The sequence below is a fragment of the Dipodomys ordii genome, unplaced genomic scaffold (genome assembly GCF_000151885.1).
Source record: "Dipodomys ordii isolate 6190 unplaced genomic scaffold, Dord_2.0 Scaffold199, whole genome shotgun sequence".
NCBI classification, from domain to species: Eukaryota; Metazoa; Chordata; class Mammalia; order Rodentia; family Heteromyidae; genus Dipodomys; species Dipodomys ordii.
The window spans coordinates 3,984,484-4,004,440 of NW_012267415.1; positions in this window are offsets into that span (position 1 = coordinate 3,984,484).

Consider the following 19,957-nt stretch of genomic DNA (forward strand, 5'->3'; position numbering starts at 1 on the left):
TTCTAAGCATAAAAAAGAGTTGTGAACACAATTTAGTACTCAGATCTATTTTTATACTGATACAGAAAATCGTAAAATTCCTTTGGAAGAATGAGGGCTCGGAGAGGAGGCAAAGAAACTTGGAATAGGAAAGATGGTAGAAGGGAGACAGCAATGGTTCTGGAGCCCGAGTGTCTTTATTTGTATTGTTATTATCACAGATGTTTCCTCTTCAATGATTAGATTAAGCCTTACGTAGAAAAACAAGGGTTTTTGTGCAAATTATCTGTGAAATGACATTTTAAAGAGGTCAATGGCTCTAGTCAGTGTTATTTGATAAATTCTTTCCCTAACAAATCACATTTTTTTCCAAGGAAAGAAGAGCTATAAAGCATTTGAAAGGAATTTTAGGCATGGTACTGATACTCTCTTTATACTTGACATTGTGTCAGTATCACTGATGATAAAAATACCTACATAGAAAAAGCCTGAACCAGAAACAGTTAAGAAGAGCACCAGAAGTTAATTCTAAATATCCTATAGGAGCTGGCTAAGTTGGTTATATTTATTTACTGGCATTTATCCACTTTTTTTTATTCTTCCAATTCTATCTTTGAGTTTGTTAACCTTGGGAAATACCTGCATTTTCTCAGTCTTATTGAAGTACACTACCTATATTTGTAAAAGTAATATAGGCTCTGAATCTATTCAGTTTATTTCAAATAAAGTGATCTGATCAGAGTTTAAATGCCTGCTGATTGACTTGAAGAGCTTCACAGATTGAGACTATCATGGATAAATTAAACCCCACCATTCTCTATACTTAACCACTCAGTTTACTTCATTATTGCTGGAGATTTCTTTGGAGATGGCAATAACCACAAATATTACTACATCTCACTGAATCCTCTTAAACTATATCAGCATTACATCTTGCAAAGAGGAGTCTTAGGTAAAAAGCAGTGAAATCACCTAAGAATAATAAAATAATGCATGATAAAGAGTCAATCCACTCTGACTCCTCCATGCCATCAGCCAAAAAAAATTAAAATCAAATTAAAGGAAAATAATAAGCCTAAATCAGCCATACTTCTTCATAAGTAGTTGGCTAAACAATACAGAACTCAATTATGTTATGGAAAAAAATAATACAACATTTTTTCCTACTTGAGCTTTCAACCCCCCTAATCTTCAGTCCCACCCTTTTTTCCACAGTCATTTGTAATACCTTCCTCAGGGCTCAATATAGTGTTAATTCCTCCCAAGACCCAGGAAGTATTTTTCAGGTGTAGAAAGAGAAGGAAGTGAAGGATGAAGAGGAACATTAAAAACCCACCAAACTTATGAGAGAGAGTGCAAGTTTGGAATGGATGGGGAAAGCACTGGAGAAATAATAGCATCTCAACAGAGGTGAAGGAAAAAAATGGGAATATGTAAAACAAAGAGGAAAAGAAACTACTTTGGTTTATATATATATATATGTTTACATATACATATATATATATATGTTTACATATACATATATATACATGTATATATATATATATATCATAGGGAAGTTCTTGGAAATGCATGAAAAATAACTTCATCTGTCTGTCCTCGAAGGATAAAGTTAGCAGGTATACTAGAGCCATACTGTGTAGTGAGGGACATCATTAAAGTTCCAAAGAAAGTCAGTGAACTAACTAAAAGCTTCCTTTACACATGAATCTACAATCACCTTCCTGGCTTGAGATGTGGTTTTCTAAAATATGTATCTGTTTCATGACAGTGATGCTTCTCAGCAAATGTGGTTAATTTCAGACATAACATAACTAGGCTTAGAAGTGCCTTGAAATTGGCAAAGCACATTACTGGTTGTTCCAATGAGACTAACTTGTGAGTCAGGAAATTGAGGTCGAGGCCTCCCATTGAATGTGTGTGGCACAGTCTAATGGACTGGAGGCCTAGATGCAACAAAAGTCAGTAGGAAGAAGCCAGTAGGGACACACTGCTCAATTCGTGTGTCGATGAGCTTTGTGCTGCCATCATTCATGAACATCCAACTCCCAATTCTTCGTCCTTTGAATTGGGACTCATACTCAAAGACTCCCAGGGAACTTCTAGACTTTAAGTCTCAGTCCAGGACTCCATCTTTGGTTCCACTTGTTATGAAGCTTTCAACCCATGGATAGAACAACCATTCGTTTCCTTACTCCCCAGCCTGCAGTGATTATGTGATTATGCACTTCTGATTATGTAGTGCAATGTAATAAATCCCCTTTATTTCTCAAGAGAACCCTGCCCAATACATCCACCAGCTACACAAAATATAAAGGTAAAGGACACTGTATAAAATACCTTTTATGCTATGGTTAAATGTGTTCTAGTCCCACCAAAACTTACACTGAGGCTTCATTCCTCAGTGAGTCAGTGTTGGGAGATTAGGGCAACCAGAGATATGTAGGTCAGAGATTAGAGCTCAGTGCTCTCTGTTTTATGAGGGAATTCTCAGTCTCACAAAACTGGACCAATTACCACAAGAGTCAGATGTTATGAGGCAACTTTTTGTATCTTCTTCTCTCTCTCTCTGTCCCTTGTTTCTGCCATTTAGTTTAGTTACATGCAGCCCTTACTGGAAGCTAAGTAGCTAAGAGAATATTAGAGCCTTGCTCTTGGATTTTCTAGTCTCCAAATCCATGCCAAAATAAGGTTCTTTTTGGAAGGTGGGGATGAGAATTACCCAATTTCAGGTATTTTGTTATAGCAGAACAAAATGAACTGAAGATGAGGCATCATAACATCCTACTAGAAAGTCTTGGACAAATGCTCCATTTTTTTTCTATTAGACACAAGTGACTGGAGAGCAAAGATTTACAAGACGATGTACAATATGGGTTCTTAATTTAAACTCTGTAATCATGCTTTTAAAGATACATGGTCTTTACACTTTACTGTATAAACTTCTAAATATTTTAGTAAATATAGCACTAGACACATCAAGAGTGCAAAAATCCATGTGCAGAAACTCACAGGTTAATTCATATTTCATGGTTGCTTAATATGTTTAATTTCCAGAGGCAACCAATGAATTGTTTCTCTACCAATAAGATGGGTGTGGGGTAATTCCTGTCACAATGGAAATGACAGGGTAATGTCATAGTTTCCTCATCTCATTATATTTACTTGTGACAGTCTAATGAATTCCATTTTGGTTAAAAACATAATCCTACCCTTCTAAAAATAGGCCCCACAAACAGAGCTGCTGCTTTGGTTAGAATTTCAAAGATAGTTACCCCAGAAGAGCCACTATAGTTTCTTTTTCATTTCAATACAGTTGTGTTTTAATGAAGGTAACCTCCCCTCCACTTTTATCTGAATTGAATTAATGCACCATGAATAAATCCATTAAATTTACTAATTGTGTTGAATAAGGATATTCAAGAGTTGCAAGATGGCCACAAAAAGCACATAGCTAAATACTCAATTAAAAAAACATAAATATTTCAGAATCATTCATTTTATACCCATTTAATCCCAGTGATTTTCATTTCCAACAATATATTTTGACATTTAAAGGAACATGTTTTAAAATATTCCATCACCTATGCCTACCACTTAGAAATGACTGGGTTTTAAAAATATATATATGTATATATAATATGTAACATAATATATATGTATATATTCTATAACACATATGTCTATATACATTATATACAATATATGCATATATGTTACATAATATATAATATATATACACAGCAAAGGGCTGACTTTGCTTAATAAAATCAAACTCATTGCACATTTCTTTATGTTAGTGTTTTTCTTGTGCAAAGAATCACATGCACACAAGTGTACACCCACCACAAGATCCCTTTCTGACCTAATAACATAGTTCAAACGTTTTAGATTTGGATATCATGACCATTGATATTGGACATTCTTATTATATTCAATGGACTTTGTAGTTAGCAAACTTGTTATTTTCTTTAACCAATTGTCTGTGACCTAGATGTTCGTGTGTGTTCTCAGTGGTTGAGTAGGAAGTGGTGACAAAGGGTTTCATGGCTCCTAGAACCGCAGAAGAAAATTCACTAGAAAAATCAATACCAGGGGAAGTTATCAGAAGTGAGATTTAAAATGAAAGCAGAGAAAATAAAAGGACCCTTCCTAACCTGGAAGGAGATGTACCAAGGAGATAGGTGCATGATTTTTAGTCAGTATAGATGGTGAACTTAAAGAAAAAGCAAACAGTGGCCTACTTAATACCATTTGGTGGTTTTTCTATTTCATGACATATTTTTTAAAAAATCCCAAATATGCTCATGGGATTTTTAACCAAGTCAGTGGGAAAACACAACTGTAATTCTGGGGAAATATCAGTGGCATCCATTAGAAACTCTGTATTCACTCTCAGCTGATCATAAGGCCCTTGATTACTAAGAATTACCATTACATTTCTAGTATCCCTTTTCTGTGGTCTGTGTCAGTCCCTGAGGTGCCTTGTCTAACAAGAATGGGATTCAGAGGCCACTGACTGAAATCTTAGCCCGGTTTTGAAACTGAATTGACCTTAGCCAACTTCCTTAATCCTCAGAATGCTATTACCTCCTTTGAGCAGTTTAATAACTTACTTTTCAATTGTCTTTTAGATTTAATAACTTAGGAAAACAATATATTCTGAACAAAGATATATAAGTAAATATGAATAGTTAGATAATATTGGGTTCTTTTCCTCTATTGAGAAATTATTTTCAAACTTGATGAACATCAACAGATTAGTGAAGGAGCTTGTGAGATAATATCTATTCTAGAAATTCTGGTTATGCAGGTAAGCATTAATGCTTTAGGTGTTTCTAATGAAAATGATTCATGGAACCACACTTTGAGGAACATAGCAAAATTGTTAAACAGCGTTTGATTTGGAATCAAGAGCTGTGCAGTGATCATTCCTCCCAGTGCATTTTTCTCCCTCAAACCTTCACAAAAGCCACGAAGTCTCAGTTATTCCTACTCTAAAAATAAAACTAGGGCTGGGAAGGTGGCTCAATGGTAGAGCGCTTGCCTTGCATACATGAGGCCCTGGGTTTGATTCCTCAGCACCACATAAGCAAAAAGAAAAAAGCTGGAAGTGGTTCTGTGGCTCAAGTAGTAGAGTACTAGCCTTGAGCTGAAGAGCTGAAGGACAGCGCCCAGGCCCAGAGTTCAGGCCCCATGACCGGATCCAAAAAAAAAACCAAAAAACCCAAAAAACAAAAAAAAACTATATCAGCCTTTTTATATCTGAGCAACATTGAGTTTTAATAATCATTTATTGGCTAATGAAAGTATCCACCACATTTCTCTTTGCCTGTTTTGAGTACTGAAAAGTGTGCATCATTTTGCCATATGATGGGCTGAGTTTGGGATTGTTTTTCTGTGGGAAAAATATCCTTTCTCCCAAGAATGATTTAATGTAATGCACAACTATTCATCTTTCCCAATCCCTAGTCATGAGTATTTCTCTATGGAAGAGGACTTGGTGATAGTCCAATACTATCTATTTATTTTACAACTAAAGAAACCATCGCTAATTATCATGGGGCTCTTCCTCCCACTCAGAATCTTTACAAATGAAATCTCCAACATAAGGGAAAAATACCTGAAAGCTGAGTCTATGCTCAGAGATTCTGATTTTCCCACAGAACCAAGCTTTAAGCTTCTACTTTATAAAATTAATATGCACGAATAAAAATGTAAAATAGTAATAAATGGACAGAACAGAAAAACAAAAGAAAGAAAGAAATTAATCTGGTGTCACATTAGTAATTCATTCATATAAATAAATGCTCAATACTTAAGTTAACATCCTTCAGAGGATCTTACTCATGATATAAAAAAGCAGAATCACAGACTGATTTCACATGAAAAAATATACTCTTCCAACAGAAGATACTTACCCAGATTCTTCTTTCAATTCTGAATGTCTGACACTATTGAACACACACACACACACACACACACACATTCTTTGAAAAGAGCCTGTCACTTATTCCATATTAAAATGAGGACATTTGGGTAATTGTTGCTTCGTGGATGAATTTGAGGTTATTTCTGCTTTGGATTATTCCCTTATTTTCCTTCCACATGAACAAAAAAAAAAAAAGAAGAAGAGACAAAGTTTTAGTCAATCCTTAACTGCTTTTTACCTAGATAATTCTTGCATTTTTGAAAATTTGTCTTGTTAACTAAATCCCGCAAAGAGTGGAAAACCCCCTAGAATTCTTGCCTTCAGTTTTTCTTTTTAGTCACATGGAGCTTTGAGAGTTATTGATTTTGCAAATGTAAAAAATGAACTTATCAACACATAGCACACATAAAATAGGAACTGGCCAAAGAAACCAAAGATATTGTTTTAACTGGAAGTTGTGCCATTAACTGCTATTCTATTGTATTCCTGTTACGGCTTTTTGTGATATATTTATCACTGTGTGAGAAGAGTTTAATCTACTCCACATAGAGAGCAGTAGGAACTCTCAGTGTCTGATCACAATTGTTGCAGGTGGCAGGTCTCTCTTATTTTGTTTTTCTAAAAGGAAGTAACCCTTCTCTAAAAGCCAAATTTGTTTTTGAATTGCAGCATCTTTACCTACTTCTTTTTTTCTAGTTTTTCAGTTGACATTTTGTCATGATGTATGGTGGGTAGCATCAATCATTCCAGGTTCTTACAGAAAATATTTTGTGGTGGTTGACTATCTCATGCAAGAAACTAAGTGCCCTTTGTGGGTGACTGCGCAGGTACCTCTGATTTCTTGCCAAATCATTCAGAATGCCGCAAATCCATTAAATCTCTCCACGGGGAGAGAAAAATTCCCGCATCCTAGAGAGAGAATTTATGAGTTCATTTCAATCACCACAAATGAAAGCCACCCTTAATATTCATTAGAGATTTTTTACGGTGGCAATATGCATTATCTATTCATATGCCCCTCTGAAAGGCCAATTTCCCTTGAAACCTTGCATGGCTCCCAGCCACTTTTTGTAGAAACAATGGCCGAAGTCCAAGTAGAATCAGGGAAGGCAAATGGATGACATTTCTTTATCCATTGGGAATGGTTCCATTAAGCCATTGTGGTGGCTATGAGCATATGAGTTTTATAAATCAAAGGACAGATTTGAAATGTGTGTGTCACCGCGTTAGTTCTCTGCTGTCACCCATAACCAGGTCTTCTAAAGAGAATGGGACTTTTTTTGTTTGCATCATGGAGGACTTTAAAAATGGACAGTTCTTTCATTTGGAGAAATACATTTGTTGGAGCCATAATCTATGAGGATGAGAATTTTCATTAATCTCTGTCATCACTATAGTTCAACTCACCAGCACCTTCCATTTCTTTTCTCCAGCAAACTATTCTTTCCTCTGTATGCAGAGATCATTTCAGTACACAAAGAATGACCTTTCTTAGTACATTCTCAACAAACAAATAAGAAATAAATAAAAATAGTCATAAACTGGAAATGCTTTTACATAATTCCCCATTGCTTTCACTGGATAGATAAGGAAACTTAGCAAAACCTGCAAGTTCCTGGGCAGTCTGACTCTTTCCTCAGAGTTTCTTTTCCTTACTTTCTTTCCCAGCCATTTTGACTGTGTTCTCTCATTCTTTCTATCTTGGTCCAGTTCAATTTGACTCTTTCATTAGATTCAAACTGCCATCGGTGCCCATCTAAATGTTTCTAGACTCTATGACTAGGTCATATCCATCCATTATAGACCTTCAAAGAACTGTGTAGCACTCACAGCTATGATCACACATACTTTTTCATGGATTTTTTAAGTTGTTTAATATGGGTATTTCTGTTGTTGTTTACATTGAGTTGTGAGGTCACCATGTATATTTCTACCCCAAATTTTATTTTTGTGTGGCAAATATTAAGTACCCTAACACTGAGTGAGTAAATAAGTTTTCTATTTTATGGCTTCTTTCTATGGGTGACATCTAGGCTTCAGTTTGGGTTGGGCTTCAGGTAAACTAAAACAAGGGCATATTTCTAACTTAATTATTCCTCAGTAGGAATGTATTTAATAGCTGGGAGCAATGAAATGCATAAAGATTGTACACTGCATATTCATAAGGGATTTTAGAGCAAATCCAATGACTTGCTTTACAACTACCAAGGAAGGAGAAGGGACATGATTTTTTCTTCTATTCATTTTTCATTCTTCCTCTGAAAAAAAAAGGTTGCCAGGCCTGACAGTTATATTCTGACTGTGAAATAAAATATCATGAAATGTGTATGAAATTCTGTGGTTCTGATAAAAATATATGAGAGGAGTGTTAAAAGCTGATGTCGTTTTGTGTTATGAATGACATTGTTTGTTAATACAGTGAGAATTCAGAAAAGCACAGTAGAGAAGCCAGTATGCACACCCCATCCCTGTTTTTTTTGTCTGTATGCTCCAGAGACTTTCATGCACAGAGTGCTGTGAGAATCCCTGGATAGGCAAACACAGTCTTACCTGAGTTCACACTATACATTTGAATTGGGTATTTCTGGCTTTCTTATTTCAGGAAGAGAATTGGACAGACTACATGAAATAATTTTAAAAGACTCATGAAAACCAGTAATATACATTCCATACATAATCCCATGTGACACGGATTTTCTCAGAATTGTTCATGGGGATACCTTCATGGCACATACATATCTTAGTCATCCTTGCAACCTCACAAAGTTATATTATACCTTGAAGGCAGGGGCTCTTTTTAGTAAGCTAATAAATTCCTCCCTCAAGTCTGTACTTTCACATGTATCATTTCATTTTACTATGCAAATTAGGAACCATTATCTCTAGTTTTACAGACCCTAAAAGTAACTTACACTGCCACAGTCTTTATAGAAATCTTTTGAATGTGGAGTTTGGCTTAAATTCCACCTCTACCACCAAGTATTATATTGCATACATTTCTGAACTTCCTGGAGTTTCTATGATATATCAGTGAAAGGAGGATGATACTGCCTAACTACATCAGAACATAATTAAGGATTGCATATATAAAAGCTACTAGAACATAGTCAAATCCTAAGGTAATGGAGGCCGTGATTATCATTATGTCGAAGTGTCACATGACAAGAACCAAAGCTCAGGTAATGCTGTGTGTGTGTGTGTGTGTGTGTCTGTGTGTGTGTCTATGTGTGTATGTAACAGAGAGAGAGAGAGAGAAAGAGAGAGAGAGAAATGAGGGTGCATCCTTTACACTGCAAAGCCTCTTTACATCTTTTTTATTTTACAATCTTCCTTAAACTTTGCCCATTTATTTTAAAACCAAAATTTTATCCTCTGAAATGTAACCTTTAAAGATTTTTAAAAGTAATTCTTTTTTCAGTGGCAGTGGTCTCCTTAGCTACTAAGAATAAAAACATGCATATTTTGGTTCATGAAGAAGTTTTCATGGCCAAGAGGTCTTGGCTGGTATTGTATTGAGAATTGCTAATTCTGCCATCCCTTGCTTGAATTATTACTGATGGTCCATCTTGAGAACAGGGGAAGATGAAGCAGCCAAGATAGAAGAAGTCATTCAAGGAAACCAAAAGAGGTCTACATCTATACCTAAAATATCTCATGAAAAAATGAAGACAAAATGGTAAAAATGAGGTCAAGAAAAGGTTAGCTGAAGAATGAGAACATAACTGCTTTGGAAAAGCAGAGATATATCTGTTTATACTAAATCTTTTCAGATGTGGAATTGCCTGTCCCTAGCTCTTGATCCCCAAATACCTTACAAACATTGATAGCTCTTTCCCATTCTGAAGATGAGACAGAAGCCTGTGGACATTAAGTAAGTAGACTCAACGAGACCCTAATAGGTAACAAGGTTGAAGTCACCACTGACATGTTTGACTCTGACTACTGTTTCCTTGAGTTATAACAGTGCCCAACACACTATGCTACCATGCTACATGCAAAAGATATCTTGGTCTTTATCTTGATTAGAAACATTTGATTAATGAAAATTTTTTGCTTTAAATTTTTGACAATTCTTGTTCACTAAGGTTCATGTTATCAAATGTTCAACCATTGGGCCTTTTTTCTTCCTGAGGGGTGATGGTCCAGCTTTGGTGATTTGCTTTATTCTATTGAACCGTACAAGAATGTTCATCCCTAAAGAAGAATAGTCTTATATCCAGAGCCAGTGAACACGCTTCATCCTTCTTTCGGCTGACTCACACTGTCTTCTTTGTTTTGTGGAAACAATGAAGCAAATTTCACCTTTCTTAGAGAAGTTAGAAGGAAGTCATAATTATCATTAATAAATTTTCATGAGAAGTATTCTAAATAATCAGCATTTTTGATGACTTAAGAAAGATTTGTAATGAGTTCCAATTCAACTTTTTCTTTAATTTGATGCTGAGCGTACACAAATATCAGAGAGGGACACAGACAGACAGACAGACACATACAGAGAGAGAGAGAGAGAGAGAGACAGAGACAGACAGAGAGATAGACAGAAAGAGAGAGAGAGAAAGAGAGAGGGGGTGAACAGATTACTAACTGGCAAAAACCTAACAGAACTTTTTGATTACTATAAGGTTTGAGACCTTTATCTCAGGTCTCTTAATTTCACTAACATACACACACTTTACATAATCAGGAAGTGCCAAACATCAACCAAAATAGGTTTGGGTGCTACATTGCTGTAGCTCAAAAATGTAATTTAATGCAATTTCTATTTATCCTGGACTATTAAAGTAATACTCCCCACTTACAGGGCACTCATAATTTCTCTTGTACTTCCATTGTAAAATATTTTATTAGCAAAGACACTTAAATATTTCATGCACATTTACAGATTACTCTCCTCAAACTCAACCTAAAGAATTTCCATCAGGCTGACAATTTATATTAACACAATAGCCCATATTTTAAGTGTGTCTTCTAAGCTCCTTTATAAATGTGAATTGTGTTTGCAGCTCTTTTCCAGGCTTCTTTTCCACCCTGTGCTTGTGAGCCCAGTGAATTTTTATATCAAATAATGCAATGATTTGATGTTCTTTTTACCTTTTTTTTTTTTTTTTGGTCGGTTGTGGGGCTTGAACTCTGGGCCTGGGCGCTAGCACTCTACCACTTGACCCACAGCACCACTTCCAGTTTTCTGGTGGTTTATTGGAGATAAGAGTTTCACAGACTTTCCTGCCCAGGCTGGCTTTGATCCATGATCCTCAGATCTCAGCTTCCTGAGTAACTAGGATGACAGGCGTGAGCCACCAGTACCCAGTTCACCATTTTCTTTTTCTAAGAACCCATCAAGTGTCATTACAAATGGGAAATCAATTACCTACCTTTACCGGCTATGGCATAAATACACATACACACACACACACACACACACACACACACACACACACATTAGCTCCAATAGTCATAGACAGAGTGGCCCAGGATATACTTGATATGAATTTTCTGAGATTAATTAATAAGCTATATGGCATCTCTTATTATTCAAAGTCTTCTGTTGGGTAAATGTTGATTCACCTTCCATCATATATTATGTAACTATAATAAAGATTTGTCATGAGTATTATTAACAATTATTTGTTCTTATTCATTTAAAGATCATAAATTTATTTTTAGAATCTTGGTTCTGAAATTTATTAATTTCAGTCTTAGAGTTAGTATAACTATTTTTTAGTAGTTTGTTTGTTTGTTTGTTTTTGTTTTTGGGTCCGGTCATGGGTCCTGAACTCTGGGCTTGGGCACTCTCCCTCAGCTCTTTAGCTCAAGGCTAGCGCTCTACCACTCGAGCCACAGCGCCACTTCCAGCTTTTTTCTTTTTACTTATGTGGTGCTGAGGAATCAAACCCAGGGCCTCATGCATGCAAGGCAAGTGCTCTACCACTGAGCCACTTTCCCAGCCCCTTTAGTAGTTTTTTAAAATACTTTATTTTATTGTAAAAATACTGCACAGAGGGTTACAGTTACATGAGCAAGGTAATGAGTACATTTCTTATCAAGCATTGTTACCTCCTCCTTTGTTTTTTCCCTACCATCACCCCCAACTAAATTGTAAAGTTTGTTTTTCAACATAGTGTCTTGCACATCTCATTGTTACAATGGGTCAACATATATTTTGTTTTTTTCCCTTCCCCTCCCCAGTTAGAGAAGTATATATACAAGATGTAGGGCACCAACGTCAAATACAGTGAAAATGGGTTATATCGTGGGAGAGGAACATACAAAGCAACAAAAAAATGACATGGTACATTATATGTTAGGAACAATAGCAAGCAAGAAAAAAACCACTTGTGTCCCTATCTTAGGGTTAATTTTGCTTAACATCATTTTACCTGGTCATATGTACATAGCTTTTGGCTTTTTCTGCTTGTCCCAGACACAGACTAGTTATTGCAAATAATGGAAACCATAGGACCTATGTTTCTTTGGGCCTGGCTTACTTCACTTAATTTTTTCCAAGTCTTTTCATTCCTAACAAATAGGGAATTCTATATCACGTTTGTGTTTTTTGTTTGTTTTTGTTTTGTTTTTTGGTTGTGGGGCTTGAACTCATGGCCTAGGCACTTGCCCTGGGCTCTTTTGCTCAAGGCTACCACTCTACCACTTTAAGCCATAGCACCACTTCCGTTTTTTTCTCTTTTTTTTTCTTTTTAACATTTTTCAAATTGTATTTTATTGTAAAGATATTGTACAGAGTGCTATAGTTACATAAAGAAGGCAATGAGTACATTTCTTGATGAGCATTATTACCCCAGTTTTCTGGTCTTTAATTAAGTCTCACAGACATTCCTGCCCTGGCTGGCTTCAAGCCACAACCCTCAGATCTCAGCCTCCTGAATAGCTAAGATTACAGGTATGAGTCACAGGTATGAGTCACTAGTGTCCAGCTTCTGTGTTGCTTTATTTTTGTTCTTTCAACATTCTTATTCTAGAGTACCATTTACTCAGTCTATATTACCATTTACTGTACAACCCTTTTCAAATGTCTTTCACATCTTTCCTTTTTATCCTTCCATAATTCCTATGTTAGCAAGGAAACTTTTAGAGTTCTCCAAACAATTGTCTTATCATTAAAAACTGGGTATTGAAGTAGGAGGAATTATGCATTTCTAGTTTACTTTCTTCAGGGTAGATGTATAAACATCTAGGGAGCCTAGCATCACTAAGTTTCAAAAACATGCAACTTAATCTGTGACATTGGATTTACCCCCCTTTATTCTGTATCTGCTTACTTTCTTTTATCCTGATTGGTTTTCAGGTTGCTTTTTTATTCAAAGTGTGCACCATAGATTCTTATCTATCCATCTAATCTTTTATTTTAATTTAATACCCATTAATATTATAAGGGGTTGCATGGTGATAATTCTATATATGTGAATAGTATATTTTGCATGAATTCTTTCCCTCTATTCTGTTCTCATATTCCAACCCCCATCTCTTTTTTTCAAACAGTGTTTGGCTTATTTAATTCCTTACATATGTGTGTGTGTGTGTGTGTGTGTGTGTGTGTGTGTGTAAAACATTCTCAGTCCCTCTTCTCTGCCAGCATCCTTTCTTTTTTTTAATTTTTATTTACTTCTTATTGTGAAAATACTGTACAGAGGGGTTAGATGGGCAAGATAATGAGTACATTTCTTATCAGGCATTGTAGACTCCTTCTTTGTTTCCCCTTCCCATCCCTTCCCAGCCTCTAGCATCCTTTCTTTTACCTAGCATCTTCCTCTGTTTTTACCCCAATAGTCTCCCTCTTATGTTTATATCCCATTCTTATCATCACTATTTTAGTCTAGATTCCACAATGAGTAAAAATATATGATGTTGTGATTTTTGAGCTTGGCTTATCTTCATCCACATGATCTCTACTTCTACATGTTTTCCTGAAAACAACATAATTTTATTTTTCTTTATGACTGAATAATATTCTATGATATACCAACCTATAATAGTGCTTAGAAAAATGGTTACTTACATGCAGGAGACTGAAACTGAACCCCTGTTTTGAAGCTTGAACAAAAATCAAGTTTAAATGGTTAACAGATCTTAATGTAAGATAGAAGCTCTAAAACAATTATGGTAAAATGTAAGGAAAACACTGGAAGATGTAGTTATAGATAATTATTTTCTAAATATTATTGTAATTACTCAGGAGATTAAAAATTGGCAAATGGGACTGTTTCAAGTTAAAAAGTTTCTGCAGCCATGATACTCATTAGACACTATACTAAAAATGAACTATACAACTTGTGGTTGGGAAAAGGATGGAAAAAAACTGGAAAAGAGCAAGGGAGGGGTGACAGTTTCAAAAATAAATGTATTCTTTTCCTGACTTATGTAACTGTAAACCCTCTATACATCACATTTACTATAATCAAAATATCTGCACATCAAAGGAAAGAATGACTAAATTAGACAACCTACAAAATGGAAGAAAAATTTGTCAGCTATTTAATGGATGAAGGATTAATATCATTAATACCCATAATATTCAAAAGGATTTTTTCCTATCCTATGTAGAAGCTTGATCTAATTTTTAATCACATTTAAACATGAAAAAATGTAAATAGTGAAATATTAGATAATCTGGTTAATAGATGGGTAAGTGAATTAAACAAAGGTCTCAGAAGGACAAGTAAGCTACCAAATATATGAGGATCCAATACGCTTAACCATAAAAGAAGCTACTAGACACCATCTCACCCCAATTAGAATAACTACTACTAAAATTAATAATAATAAACAACAGCAAATTTTGTAGAAGATGAAAAGATGCTTACAAACTGCTGGTGGCAATCTGATTTCTGGAAACCACTGCAGAATTCAGTGATTCTAGAACTAGAATCTAAAATGAAAACTGAAACGTAAGCCTTGCCAGATCACTATGTGGTATATATCTGATAGACTGTAAATAGATACACAAGAAAGATACCTGTACTTACATGTTTATTTCAGAACTGTTTTCTATAGTCAAGCTGTGGAATTATCCAAGATGCCCAATGAATGGATACAGGTTATGTCTTCTAAACTTTGGTAGTATTTGCCAAATAATAGAAACAAAGGCCAAAGTGAGGAAATAGCAAAAAGGTTCCAATCATTGTGTTTTATGAAAGCATATACTCTCTTTGCCACACCAAGACTGTATGAAGGAGATTTGGAGACCTATTAGAAGACAGTTCAGGGGAACAAGTATGTTCCTTTATATTTGTACTTACAGCAACTGTAGCTGTTGGGGAGACAATGGTTAAGAAAAACAATCATATTATTACTAGATATGAGCTCTGGGAACAGTAGTCAGACAACAGTATTCATTTCAATTGGTTGTTATTTATCTTTCTCATTGCTGTGACAAAATTCCTGACAGAAACAAATTAGAAGAGAAAGGATTCATTTGTTCATGGTTTCAGGATATGTAGGAGAAACGACTAGAACAGGATGTAGTCCTCAAGGCCTGGCCTGCAGTGAACTACTTCCTCCAAGTAGGATTTGTAGGATTCATTTTTCATAGTTCTTCCAAGTCTCAGTCTGTCCATTTATTTTAAACTCATCAGTAGATTAAACCATGACTAGTTCAGAGCCATCATAATCCTTCACAAGTACCCAAGAGGTATGTTTTAATAATCTTCTAGGTTTTTCTCAATCCAATCAAGTTTGCATTCAAGATTAAGCATCCCCCTAAGTCAGGTAAATCCATCAGAAATAACAAGTCATGTTGATTAAAGGGTCAGATAAGGATCATTGATACCAGTAGAAGCTGCCCAAAAGGAAAGAATGGAAAGACTTATCACCTCTTTTTCACAGAGCACTGATTGGGCAGTATTTGAAATTTTATACCACTTATCAAGGAGACTATGTATATATATATATATATATATATATATAATTATAATACATACATTAATAATTAGCACCTACTGTTCCCACTTTGCACTAAAAGATTAATTGTAAAATCTTTTGCTCCTTCATTTCTTGGCTGCATTAGCACTTATTCTGTTTCTCCCATTGAAATAGTTGCACAATTTTTCCATTATCCTCACTTTCTCTTTTGGCACTATTCCTACAAGACTCTTCCTAGTCTTAGATATCCTAAGGAACAATCTTGTTTACTGTCCCACCTTGCAATGAAGTATTTAAACTTTGCTCATTTTCTTTTAATTTCTGTTATGTAATATTTTACCTGTGCCCTATTTGAGTTTTCTCTATTTTTTAATATAAGGAATTTGACTTTTCTTCTTCTTGAAAGAGGAAAGCTTTTGTGATCATCAGCTTTTAAACACATCACAGTAGTATAATAGAACTGATTCTAAAATATTTTAGACATTTAAGGGGAGTAATGGATATATGCTCTCTCTTTTCACATCTAGATCAATTCCACTTCTTTTTTTTTTTTTTTGGGTCCGGTCGTGGGGCCTGAACTCTGGGCCTGGGCACTCTCCCTCAGCTCTTCAGCTCAAGGCTAGCGCTCTACTACTTGAGCCACAGCGCCACTTCCGGCTTTTTTCTGTTTGCTTATGTGGTGCTGAGGAATCAAACCCAGGGCCTTGAGCATGCAAGGCAAGTGCTCTACCACTGAGCCACCTTCCCAGCCCTTCCACTTCTTAATAATATAAAAATAATTTCTCTACAACTCCTATGAATGTAAAAACTTTCAGATTTTCAGAACCATGCTTGCAGACTATTAAAGGAAGATCTTGTTTACTTTGCAAAATAGACTTTTCTTATTATTTCATACCTTTAGCTCACTTTCCTCCTTTTGTTAAGCCATTTCAAACTCTTACCATGAAGAGCTATATAAGTATCCTTCACTCTTCCGGTAAACCATTCTAAATACATAGCTTCAAGTATTATTTTGGATTACTCCACTGTTACCTGTCTCAAGATGCATCTGAAACCCCTCTCGAACCACTCATCTCAGATATTGGATGACAGCTGTGTCCCTAGTTTTCTCTTATTTAGAACACACTCTCAAAAGTCAGATCATGTACCTCTCTAAGTATATACTGAGTCACATGTTTTTACATGAAATCCATAATCACATTTATCACTATTCCTCTGATCCGAAAGTTCTTACAAATACTTCTGTGTGCTTCTCTTCTCCTGTTGACTTTTATGAAGAGCACTTCACAAACAATATGTTTTTTCCTGTCTGTACAGCTTTTATCTCAACTGAGAAAAAGGATATTTTCTTTCCAATCCACTTGATTCTGGATTCTTTATTTTGCTCATTAACGCCATCTACTATTGACTAATCTTAAATATTTTATTTAATCTTCTTAATTGCCCTAATAAATATTGAGAATCTTGCCTTTCACATAGTGTTTTGCCAAAGGTTTGCAGTCACTCAGAGAAAAAGGAGTGCATAAGGCCTGAACTATTCTACATAAATGGAGCTAGTCTAGTAGGAAGGTAAGTACTAGTTCACTTAGGTGCATTGTGCAGGCCACTTCAGACCAGATTTATTTCTCTAAACTACAGAGTACAAGCCTGCTGGTAGCTTGGTAGAGTCAGACTTTCTACAAGTGCAAGACAAATAAGTTTCAGGAAATCTCTAAACTCTTTGGTGGTAGAATCACTGAAATCTACTCTTCCTAAACTTTTAAGTATCCAGAAATGTCCTTTGTCTTTGAAGAGTAGATTCTTTCTCCATAATGTATGGGGCTAAGGCCCAGGTCTAAGTATGATAAAACACTCTTCTAAAAAATTGTCATACTTTTACACTTTAAAATTACTCAAATGTCACCTCTATCTGTCATTAATAGTAGTATTCATTTCAGAAGCACATTTTTTCCCTCCGTGGTATCTGCCTTCTGTATTTTCAATACAATGAAAGTTAAATAAGCCAAATAATAACCCAGCAATTATGACAGAAAAAAATACCAGCTATGCTCAAATGGAACTGGATAGTTTTCATGTGCTATTATTATAGAATAGAGGTATAGAATATAGAAATAATAATTTGCAGTCATCTAACTTCTTTCACTTCAATGTCTCAAATCCCCGGGTGCAGGTGGTCTCATTAAGTTTACCAAACCAATTTAAGTCTAACATGCTCTTGAACTCTCTCTCCAAATCCATTGAGGCCTTTCTGTCACAAATGCTGAACATAACCATTTGAAATTCTGAGCATTCTGCAGATGTGTTTGACCTTCTTTCAGATAAAACTTGCTTAATCATTTAGTAATGTACTAAAATAGGCAAGACTACCTCAATACAAAAGACAATGGTATTTTATACTCTATTGCATAAATCTATATGAACAGATTCACAAGTATGTTTACACCTGTTAAAAGATTATACATGAAGCTAGATTAATTGGCATGATTAAAGCTTTGAATATAAGGGTAGGCAATGATAAATGCCATATCAAGTTCTATGGAGACAAAGGTCATTGCTTCTTAAAATGCACCTTTACTTAATTATATTAATTATGTATTTTGGCAATACTTGGGTTTGAACTCAGGACTCTTTCCTTACTAGGCAGGTGATCTCTCACTTGAGCCATTCCTCCAGCTCATTTTGCTTTAGTTTATTTTCCATTTACAGTCTCACTTTTCTCCATGTTGGCTTGAGACCATAATCTTCACACAATGCTTCCTGCATAGCTGAGATCCCACATATGTTCCACCATTAACTTGTCTAAATTTCCACTCATTTAGGCATGCTACTCAAATGTTTATTACCTTACAATGTAGTAACAATGGAAGTTGCAAACAAAAATGACTTTAATGAAGTGAATAAATGCCTAACTCCAGTATACCAAAGTATGTTAAGTTCCATGAAGACAGTAGCAATATCTATATATATTTTAAGCTTTCTATCCCCAATAGTTAATATCCTGACTGGACACACAATAAATGCCACTATGTGAGAAACATATAATGAAAGAATGATGCAAAAAAACAATCTAGAAATTTTCAGGCCATAGATCAGGAAGGCTAGAGAACACAACGTTAGATCTGAACCTCAGAAATGAAGGAATGGCTTGCAACAAAGAAGAGAATACCATGGCAGGAAGAAGTGTTGCACAAACACAGAGATACAGAGGTGAAAAGGTTCAGCTTTAGGAATATCAAAACGTTCTATTTGGTAGTCCCGCACGAGAACGGTAGGGGATGAGTAAGAAGTCAATAATGCTGAAAACTCACATTGAATTTAGACTACAGAAATCTAGGAATGTCATGGTAAAACGTCCAGATTTTATTCTGGAAGGATTCTCTGAATATTTCTATTTAAGTTTTCATTCCTTTTGCCAAAGCTTCAACATTCTGGACCAGCTACCGTCCTGAGAAATAAGCAGATACCCTTAAGAAGCCACTGAATAGAATCCTGCTATTTCACCTGCCTTGAAGAGAACTAAGGAAGAGGAATAGAGAAGCACACACATGATTTGTACAGGCCAGTATCATTAAGTTTAGCAATATCACTAGTTACCACAGCTGTTACTACACAGATGTAATATTTAACATACTGTAATCAAAGATGACTTTACTGTCATCTTCAGTGCCTTAATGCAAATTCTCTTTGTAAACTCTATGAGAGGATTTTCTTCTTACCACAAATCTAGCCTCTATCTAAGAAGTGACTGATCCTTAGAGGAAAATGGCACCGAGTAGATGTCCTGGATACACAAAATTGTTCCTTCCATTTACCACAAATAGGAACAGACATTATCTTGAGGAAATTGGGCACAACACATGCCCTAAGGAACTTAGAATCAAATTGGAAAGACTTCAGCACTCTTAAGACCCAGAGGATTTAATGGTATTCGATTTTTGTCTTCTCAGACACTTCATGAGTTTAATATTATTACTTTTATTTTACATTTAACAAAATCAAGAACAGGCTGACATTGCTCAAGATATATTGTAATCATATACTTCTTTGTTAAATGGAAACTCCTTTCCACAGCTACTTAAAGATAATAACTATTAAAATGGGAAAAATGAAAATTAAGATTAAGTTGTTTGACTACTTTTCCTAATCTAAAATAAGTACCAAAGACAGAAT